The sequence below is a fragment of the Equus przewalskii genome, chromosome 1, assembly GCF_037783145.1.
Source record: "Equus przewalskii isolate Varuska chromosome 1, EquPr2, whole genome shotgun sequence".
Lineage (NCBI taxonomy): Eukaryota > Metazoa > Chordata > Mammalia > Perissodactyla > Equidae > Equus > Equus przewalskii.
Window position 1 is genome coordinate 105,824,563 of NC_091831.1, and position 10,813 is coordinate 105,835,375.

Genomic DNA, 10,813 nt, shown 5'->3' on the forward strand with positions numbered 1-10,813 from the left:
TTTGCTAATATTTTATTAAGGATTTTGCATCTATATTAATCAAAGAGATGGTCTAGAGGTTAGTTTTCCCATAATATCCATGTCAGCTTTTGGAATCAAGATTATGCTAGTCTCATAAAAGTGTTAGAATATTTCCTTTTTTTATTATCTGGAAGAATTTATGTGAGATTGGTGTTATTCCTTAAATGTTTAGGAAAAGTAATCATGAAAGCTGTCTGAGCTTGGAATTTACTTTGTAGGAAGAAGGTTTATAATAACAGATTCCTTTCCTTTAAGAGATGTATGACTGTCTTGATTTCCTATTTCTTCTTCTGTTGGCTTAAGGGATTTTTTTGTCCATTTTATGAAAATTGTCAAATTTATTTACATAAAGTTATTAATAATATCCTCATTATCTTTTTAATGTCTGTATAATCTGTAGATACTTTCCATTCGTATTATTAGTAGTCTATGTTTTCCTTCTTTTTTTCTTGATTAGTTTTGTTAGGAGGTTATCAATTTTATTATTCTTTGAAAAGGACCAACCTATGGCTTTGTTGATTTTGCTAATGCACATTTATTTACTACATCATGAATTTCTGGCTTGTCTTTATTATTTCATTCCTTGTACTTTCCTAAGTTTGATTTCTTTCTTTATAGCTCTTTTGATGGCATCTAATATCACTAATTTTTAACCTTTCTGCATTTCCTATATATGCACATAAAGCCAAAATTTCCTCCAGGCATTGCTCAAGCTACTGCCCACAGGTTAGAAGACATTATCTCTTCTTTAGCATTCATTTAAGAAAATTTTCAAGTTTTGCTTTTAACTTTTGACATATAGGTTATTTATAAATATAGTATTTAATTTCCAGGCAGTTGGGAATTTTCTAGTGATCCCATATTATTGTTTTCTGGTTTAATACACTGCAGACAGGAACATACTCTGTCCTGTAAAAAAGAAACTTATTGAGGTTTTCTTCCTGGCCCAGCATGTAGTCAATTTTGATATGTGTTCCATGTGTACTTGACAAGAACGTGAATTCCGTTGTGGTTTGGTAAAGTGTTCTCTATGTGTTTATTAGGTCACATTTGTTAATTACCTCATTCAGATCTTCTCTATCTCTATATATCCTTTTTTCTCTTTTTTTGTGGTCTGCTTCTTCTGTCAGTTATCAAGAGAGGTGTGATAGTGAATTTGCCTATTTGTCATTTTAGTTCTGTCAGTATTTGCTTTATCACTTTTGGATAGTATTTTTAAGGTAAATTATTCCCCTCACTTTTAGTTCAACCTTTCTATGTCCTTGTATTTAAAGTGTATCCCCGGTCAGCAGCATATAGCTGGTAAGACTCAGTCTGCATCTGGCTCACCCAGTTCCTAGAATGGAGACCTACCCCTGCGCTGAGTCAGCAAGTGCCCCAGGGCCGAAGAAGTTCTCAGCTCCCTTCTGGAAGGGCCTCTCTTCCCCGAGCTTTCACTCTCTAGTCCTCTTTGTTTCTGCAGCTCTCCAGTGCTTTTATATATGGGACTTTTAAATTTATTCACCTTTTCTAGTTGGTTCTCAGCAGGTAGCCTGCTGAGGCCTACTCCATCCTACCTAGAGGTGGAGGTAGGACTATATTGATTTTATTTTGCTTACAATGTTCATAAACTTTTAAAAATTTTATTGAGGAATGGAGCCGGCCCCGTGGCCAAGTGATTAAGTTCACACACTCCACTGCGGCGGCCCAGGGTTTCGCTGGTTTGGATCCTGGGCGCGGACACGGCACCGCTCGTCAGGCCATGTTGAGGCGGCGTCCCACATGCCACAACTAGAAGGACCTGTAACTAAGATATACAACTATGTACCAGGGGAGATTTGGGGAGATAAAGCAGAAAAAAATTTTATTGAGGTAAAATTGACATATAATAAACTTCACATATTAAAGTGTGTACAATTTTATAAATATATATATGTATATATATATATAGTTGGTCCTCTGTAATCACCTATGTGAAATCCTTGGATCTGGAGGGCCGACTGTATTCACTGTGTTGTGCCATTTTTGATAAGAGATTTGAGCATCCACAGATTTTGGTATCCATGGGGGTTCCTGGAATAAATCCCCTGTGGATATGTATGGATGACTGTACATATCGGAAAACAAGTAATCAAGATAATGAATCATCCATCACCCACAAAACTTTCCTCTGGCCCCTTTGTAATCGCTCTCTCCCACCTCTCCTCTTCCCCTCCCCAGCCTCAGGCAACCGTTGATTTGCTTTCTGTTGCTATGGATTAGTTTGCATTTTCTGGAGTTTTATATAAATGGAATATCATACAATATGTACTCTTTTTGGCTGGCTCTTTTCACTCAGCATTCATTCTTCCATGTTGCTGTGTGTATCTGGGGTTCGTTCCTTTTCCTTGCATAGTAGTATCTCATCACGTATGGATAATCCAAGTTTATTTATCCATTTACCTGTTGGTTGACATTTGGGTTGTTTCCAGTTTTTCACATTACAAATAAAGCCTTTATCAACATTCTTATAAAAGTCTTTATATGGGCATATGCTTTTATGTCTCTTGGGTAAGTACCTAGGGGTGGAATGGCTGAGTCACATGTTAGATGTGTGCTTAACCTTTTAAGAAATGCTGAATTATTTTCCAAAGTGGTTGCACCATTTTACATTCCTACCAGCAGTGTATGAGATTTCCACTTACTTCACATCCTTGCCAACACTTAGAATGGTCGGTCTTTTTAATTTGAGACCTTCCAATACATGTGTAGCAGTGTGGTTTTTATTTGTATTTCCTTAACGACTGATGACACTGGGCATTTTTTTTATGTGCTTATTTGCCATTCATCTATTTTATTTGATTAAGGATCTGCTCAAATCTTTTGCCCATTTTAAAATTTGGGTCATTTGTTTACTTATTTTTTAGGCTTGAGAGTTCTTTATGTATTCTGGATACAAGTCCTTTATTAGATATGTGATTCAAAAATATTTTTCTCCCACTTTGTAGCTTATCTTTTCATTTTCTCAACAATGTCTTTTGAAGAGTAACATTTTTAATTGTGATGAGATCCAGTTTGTCATTTTTTCTTTTGTGGATCCTGCTTTCAGTGGTCTACCTGAAAAATATTTGCCTAATCCAAGGTCACAAAGATTTTCTCCTAGAAATTTCATAGATTTAGATTTTACATTTAGGTTTATGGTCCATTTTGAGTTAATTTTTGTGTATGGTGTGAGAGAGGGATTCAAGTTCTTTTTGTTTCTTTTTTGCATGTGGATATCCAATTGTTCAACTACCATTTGTTGAACATTAATTTTTTTAAGTTAAACCAGCCTTGCTTTTCTAGAATAAACTTAACTTAGTATGATGTATTTTTAAATATATTTTGGACTCTGCTCATAATTTGTTCAGAATTTTAATATCCATGTTCATAAACAAGATTGGTCTGTAATTTTTCTTTCTCACGATGTTGTTGTGAGATAATCAAGATTATTATGGTCTCATAAGGTAAGTTGGGAAGTGATTCCTCTTTTTCTATTTTCTCTGAGAGCATATATTGACTGGCATTATTTATTTTTTGGTAGAATTCACCAATGAAACCATTGGATCTGCAGTGTTCTTTGTGGGATGGTTTTAATTAATAATTTCATTGTTATATAGTTATAGGATTATTTAATTCAGACCCCAATCTTGACTCTAACTAATACAGAGTAGGATTTCTGATCACAGTGCAATTCAGCTAGAAATTGACAACAAAAGTATTACTAGAAAATTTAAAGAGGTTTAGAAATTAAGAGATACACCTTTGAATAACCTATGGGTCAAATTGAAATCATAATGGAAATTTTAAATTAAATGACAATGAGAATACTATGTATTAAAATTTCTCTGATGTAACTAAAGCCCTGATTAAAGGGAGAATTTATAGCCTTTATATTAGAACAGAAGAAAGGCTGAACAAAATCTATAAACACCCATATCAAAATGTTAGAAAAAGAATAAAAGCTTAGAACCCAAACAGCTATAAGAAGGAATTATAAAGATAATAGCAGAAATTAATGAAATAGAAACATATATAGATTATAGACAATCAATAAAGCTAAAAGTCGATTCTTTGAAAAGACTAGAAACATTGATAAACCCCTGGAAGATTCATCAAGAAAAAAAAGGACATAAATAACTATTATCAAGTTGAAAAAGAGCTATCACTACAGTCCTATGGACTTAAAAAGGATCCTAGGAGGATACTGTGAACTTCTTTAGGCCAATAATCTGAAAATTTAAATGAAATGGACAAATTACTAGTAAAATACAACTCTGACACACTAATACGTTAACATTTGGGGAGTTTGATAATTATTAAAGAAATTGAATCCATTATTTAAAACCCTTCTAGGAGAATAAGCCAAGTCTAGGGAGCTTTACAGAAGCACCCCAAGAGACATCCTGAGAGAGGTCCAATGCCGATCTCCCACACATTCTTCCAGAGAATACAGAAAGAGATAAACACCCCAAGTTAAGAAATTGTAAATTATAAATAATAGTTCCATGGCCAGACACTGTAATAAGGATTATAGGACTGTGTTTACGTCTTCCTCGCTTGCTGTGTGTGTGTGTGTTTATACTAATTTTTATTTCTTCTTCTCTGATTGCATCTTGTGAGGCAGAAGCATGATGTTGCTATTGTTGTACAGAATTTTAAATATGTGTAAAGGGTATGTGTGGGTGCTAAGTTGTCGAAGGGATAGACTGCTAATTATTTACCTATTATCTCTCAGCTCCAAATCCCCCTCTAAGCTCGTGGTGCCTCATGGTGCTGGGGCTGGGTCTCCAGACCCCCTCACCAGTTGGCTTTCCATTAAGTTTGCCGATGTGAACAGTTAGTGAGGCACGGGAACGCAGAAGGAAGTGAGAAGGGAGTTTCTTCCTGCTTTCCAGCTTCTATTGGCAGCAGCTGACAGCCGTGGCCCTCACTCCCAGCACCGAATTCACCTGAGCCCCTCGGAGATGCCAACAACAACCAGGTGGTGCCCCTTTCAGAAACAGAGTGCCAGCCCTCTGCCTCTTTCACCTGCCAGCCTGGGCTTACTCTTCACAGGTCCCAGCACCCACTCGTCTGTGTCCCCTTCTCAGAGATCCAAGCACCAGCCGCAGAGCCCTCCTCTCCTCAGTGGGAGCAGCAGCTACCAGGCCCTGTCAACTACATAGAGTTTGGGGGCCAGATGTGCAAAGCCAATTCCCCAGGAAGCCATGCCTTAGTCCCATGGGGCCTCTCCTCCAAGCACCTACATTCTGGAAAAGCCTTCACCTCTGCTTCCTGCGGTTATCTCTGCATAACTCAGTGCTCCCTTTCGGCTTTTCTCAGCCCTTCTACACTTATTTAGCCAATTCCCTGCTTTAAATTCCCTCTGTCTGAAATATCTAGTATGACTTCTGTTTTCCTGACTGAGCTTGACTGATACACATTTCTGTGTCCCTTGCCCACCAGACTCAGCAGGAGCAGAGATGGGGTGTGTCTTGTTTTACATTTTAACCCCTTGGACTGGCACACACTGGGCCTCAATAAGTATGTTTTAATCACATCAATGCAAAGAGCATGTTTATTGGAGATCAGCCAAAAGTGCAGATTTAAGTGTAAGCTCTGCCATTTACAAGTTGGAAGACTTTGGCCTGTATTTTGGAAATGAAGATGGTATTTGCTGAGTACTCTATCTGTGTCAGGTGCTTCAAAATAGATATTTAATCTTCACAACATCCCGCAGAGGAAGACATTATTCTTGCAAATAAGGAAGTAGAGGCTCAGATGGATGAAGAAGCTACCCCAGGTTGCATATCTCATAAGTGGCGTGCTGTGACTCCAACATCGGGCTGCCTGGCTCCAGACACCATCCTCTCTGCATTTCACCTAGCTCCTCACCAGCGCATCTCCTTGTCCGAAGACTGATGAAATGGAATTCATCATTTGGATGAAATTATACAAAATATCATAGGTGATATTATATAAATAATTTTGAATCCACTCTTTCTTTAAATAAAGTTACCTACAGCTTCAGTACTTTAACCTTCGTAACAAATTCCAAGCAACACTCCTGCTCATGGGCCTGGCCTTCCCACACTCTGCCTATTTGACCACCATACACAGTCTATTGAGTTTCCCTGGACGACTTGCCATCTGACTTGTTGCCCTCTGATCCCTGACCTGACCCCATTGTGGCTGTCTCTGGATGCCCAAGGGGACGGATTCTTCTGCTTCTGCAAAGAATGACTCAGCTGGGTCTGGGCTAAGGGCTCCTGATCATGAGCATGTAGGATACAAAGTCTGGAAGTATCTGGACCCTTAAGTGGTATTGGCAGCCTAGGATAAGAAGCACTGAGCTCTGTCTTCCAAGATCAAGTTCATATTCTTGGACCCCAATATAAATGTTACCAAGGCCTTCCCCTTCTCCTCCCTCAGAACAGCAACACCAGAAAGCCTAAGATAAGAAGAGACGTTAAGCCCCAACCCAGCAACCTCTGCGGACGGGGAGGATGCATGCACGCTCCATGTCTGCTCCACAATGGCTCTACCACATCTGTTTCAATCCGATGGGGCTGCTACAGAAGAAGCCCAGGGATGTGGCCCAGGAGGTCCTGCTTATCACTCGGTTCGTTCACTGACATCACAGTTATAAAGAGATTGTGTGCCCATGAAAGACCAACTACAGGCCCTGGGTACCTGTCAGTTGTCCCAAATGGCAAGGCAGGCCTGGTAGCAGTGAGTTCCAGGGGACCTTTCCACCACCCACAGAGACCAGTGGGAAGAGGACATGCAAGGTGATGCCCAACTGGGAAGAACAGCTGGCCAAGGATCTCAAGCCCTTTTGTCCCAAATCCCAGACTAATTGCTGGGTACCCAAGGCAGCTGCCCAGGGATAGATGTCTGCCCAGAGCAGTCCTGGTCAAGGCTCTTTCATTTACTTCTCTCTTTGTTGCCTACTTCTCTTTCTCTCTTTAAATACTTGTGGATTTTGTCTTTTTCCCCCCCTCTTCTCCTTAACAGGAACTTGAGGGTCACCTTGGGGAAGGTTTCATTCATAAGGACAAAGGAGAATTTGGCAACTTGGCAAAGGGCTTATTTAAAGCAATACGTTGTGTGTGGGGAAGCAGCTGAGACAACAGCCCAGGAGTCGGGGATCTCTACTTCAGTGGGACCAGAACAAATTTACTCATCCGCTGCCTAACATTCTCTGGACCAGAAGCCTTTGTTCCCTGCATGAGAGAGGCTGAGTCACTTACTTGCTCATAGGTTCTGGGGCTGAGCCGTGGCTGGTCACAGGGACTGAGGGATGCCAGCAGATGAGGGTCTGGGGGGATATGGCTGTCACTGGGGATGGGGTAGGGCAGAGAGCCAAGAAAACTGCCAAAGGAAGAAGACTGCTTACAGTGTGGGGATTCAGAGCCAAGTTCTAGAGGGGGAGGTGTGGGGGTTGCCTTTCAAATTTTAAGTGGGAAAACTTCAACCACTTTGCATAGACCCCACCAATCCTGTGTTCTGGCCAGGCCCCTGCTGCTATAGCAAGGGGCTGAGTCCTTTACCAAAAGATAAAGGAGGGTGCCTAGAAGGGACCAAGGGTGACAGGAGTACTAAGCAAGTCCCTTCTCCTAGCTGGGCTTTGGTTTTCTCATTTAAAAATCCGCTCCTCCAGTGATTCTCAGCAATGACCTGATGTTTTCCTACTGCCAGATACAGAAAGCAAAGCTCAACAAAACCGTCTTGTTGGAGGGGATAGTGGAAAAAGAAAAGACCAAGTGTTGACTTCCCCAGAGTCAGTGGGAAGTGCGGGGAACCAGCTCCCCACAGAGTCAGTGGGAATCCCCAGGCTTTGGTTTCCCCTCTGCAACTGCAGAACAACATATGGGGTTTCCAATAGAAAATCAAACCTAGTTGCTCAGAAGTATTCCTGATAGTTGAAGATTGAGCAAAATATAAGAAAAATAGCCAATTTATACTATTTAAAAAATATATCATGTCAGCCGACTCCAATTATGCCCTTTTTTTCCAAAGGAGCACCTCCCCAGTTAGGTAGAAACCAAGGATTCCATATTAGGAACTTGAACCGATTCTCCTTCTCTTTCTCAGCCACTCTGTATATGAAGACACTTCACATGGAAAAAGGAAGGACCAATCTTCTTCAGGGAGCCAAATGTTACCCTGCAGCCTGTGGTCTGGGCCGTCCTGAGCAGGCAGGCTCCCTCCAGCTCCCTGGTGTGAGCCAGAACTCTAACAAGACTGAAAACGAGGAGACTCTTGTCAATACCTGAAAAGATCACCTCCCATATAATATGTATAAAGATAACCCTTAGGAAATCTAACACAACTGTAAAGCTTCCAAATTAGCAGAAGGAAAACACATGCCCACATGCAGCACAAAATAATCCCGATAGAAAAATTAAAAACTGAAAATAAGATGAGAGAATTTAGAGCAAATATAAGTATTATATCAATAAATATAAATGGAATAAACTTATTAATATAAAAGACTTCTGGACAAGATAGAGTAAATGCTATACTTCTTATTCTTCCCACTTAGTACAGTTTAAAACCCTGGATAATATACATCAAACAAGCATAAGAAGACACTGAGATATGGAGAAAAGAAGACAGGCTGCCTAGGGACCTCAGGACCCAAAGAACAACACAGGGGTGAGCTCCTTGGGTTTTCTTTCTCTGTCATATATCCAAGACTGGGTGCTAGAGAGGCTGGCAAACCAGAAATACCGATGGGCACAGACAGCCCTCCAGAAAGATGGCTCTCTTTGTCCAAAAGACTAGGAAGGGGAGCTTAGCAAGACAGAAAATTTTGACAATAATTTCTCTATTCCAAACACCATGGAAAAAACTACAGACTCACCCCCACTTCTGTCAGCAAAAAATAAGTGGAGGAGTCTAGATTTTCACCAGCACATTGCTCCCTCCCCACGCTGGGCTTGTGTCAGAGGAAACCCAGGGCGGGAGCTGAGACTTTCAGCTTCTGATGATAACGAGTCCTCATCTCACTCTGCAGTGTCTGTGGAAGCCAAGTGGGGAAGCAATGAGGTGCCCCTACAGTCCAGGGTGGTGTCAGTGTATCAGCATACATCTAGTGGGGAGCCTGAGCTCCCACCTCCACCCAGCAGTAACAAGGCACCCTTCTGCCCCTGGGCATCAATGGAGTCAAAGTGGGGAAACTGGACTTCCACCTCCACTGGGCAGTAAGGAGGCACTGGCAAAACAGAAGATCTAAATAAGATCCAGAGTCTCAGAACACAATACCCAAAGTGTTCGGGATATAATAAAAAATCGCTTGTCAGGAAAATCTCAACTTGAATGAGGAAAGACAAGCAACAATGCTAATACTGAGATGACACAGAGGTTGAAATTATTTGATAAGGAAATTTATAAACAAAGTTTTAATTTTGAAATAATTATAGATTCACAGGAAGTTAGAAAAAAATATACAGTAGGTCATGAGCACCCTGTACCCCTAAAGATAGGATTTTGCATAACTATAGTACAATATCAAAACCATGCAATTGACCTTAGTACAACCCACAGAGTTTATTCAGATTTCATCAGCTGTATATGCGCTCATTTGTGTGCGTGTTCTGTGCAATTTTGTTACATGTGTAGCTTTGTGCAACTATCATCACAGTCAAGATCTAAAACTGTTGCTTCACCATAAGTCTCCCCTGGGCTACCATTTTATGGCCACCTCTCCCCAGAAACCCTAACTCCTAGAAATCATGAATTTGTTTCCCATGCCTATAATTACATTAATTTAATATTATATGAAAGAATTTAATACACAGCTTTTGGAGTTTTTTTTTCACTCAGCATAATTCCTTCAAGATCTATCCTAGTTGTTGCATATATCAATAGTTCAGTCCTTTTTATTGTTGAATAGAATTCTATGGTATGGATGTACTAGTTTGTTTAACCACTCACCCATTGAAGGACCAATGAATTGTTTACAGTTTGGAGTTATGATGAATAAATCTGCTGTGAATGTTCGTGTATAGATTTTTGTGTGAACATAAGTTTCCATTTCTCAGGGAAGACTGCAATTGATGGTTCATATGGTGGTTACATTTTTAGTTTTTAAAAAAATTGCCAAGGGGCTGGCCTGGTGGCATAGTGGTTGGGTTCATGGGCTCCGCTTCAGCAGCCCAGGGTTCACAAGTTGGGATCCCAGGCCTGGACCTAGCACTGCTCATCAAGCCATGCTGTGGCAGCATGCCCCATAAAGTAGAGGAGGATTGGCACAGATGTTAGCTCAATGACAGCCTTCCTCAAGTAAAAAGAGGAAGATTGGCAACAGGTGTTGGGTCAGGGCCAATCTTCCTCACTTAAAAAAAAAAAAAAATTCCCAAACTGTGTTCCAGAGTGGATTACCATTTTACATTCTTACGAGCAACAAATGAGTGATCTAGTTTCTCCACATCTTCACTAGCATTTAATGTTACTACCATTTTTTAGTTAACCATCCTGGTAGGTATGAAGTGATAGCTCATTGTGATTTGAATTTGCATTTCTTTGATGGCTATTGATGTTGAGCATCTTTTCATGTGCTTATTTGCCATTTGTATATCCTCTTTGGTGAAAAATCTTTTCATGTCTTTTGCCTATGTTCTAATTCAATTGTTTGTTTGTTTGCTTGCTTTGCTGAGGGAGATTTGCCCTAAGCTAATACCGGTGCCAATCTTCCTCTATTTTTTAGTATGTGGGCTGCCAGCACAGCATGGACACTAACAGAGTCATGTGGGTCCACTGCTAGGAGCAGAATCTGGGCCACCAAAGTAGAATGCACTGAACTTAA

At 40.4% G+C, this 10,813-nt stretch overlaps 1 long non-coding RNA gene across 1 annotated transcript; it reads left to right on the forward strand.

The window, feature by feature from the left end:
- The first annotated feature begins 3,828 nt into the window (after positions 1 to 3,828).
- LOC139083462 (uncharacterized) lies at positions 3,829 to 10,017 on the forward strand. Its single transcript, XR_011540180.1, has 3 exons — positions 3,829 to 4,886; positions 4,917 to 6,622; positions 8,098 to 10,017. It is a non-coding gene; the product is annotated as an uncharacterized lncRNA (long non-coding RNA).
- Positions 10,018 to 10,813: the final 796 nt, after the last annotated feature.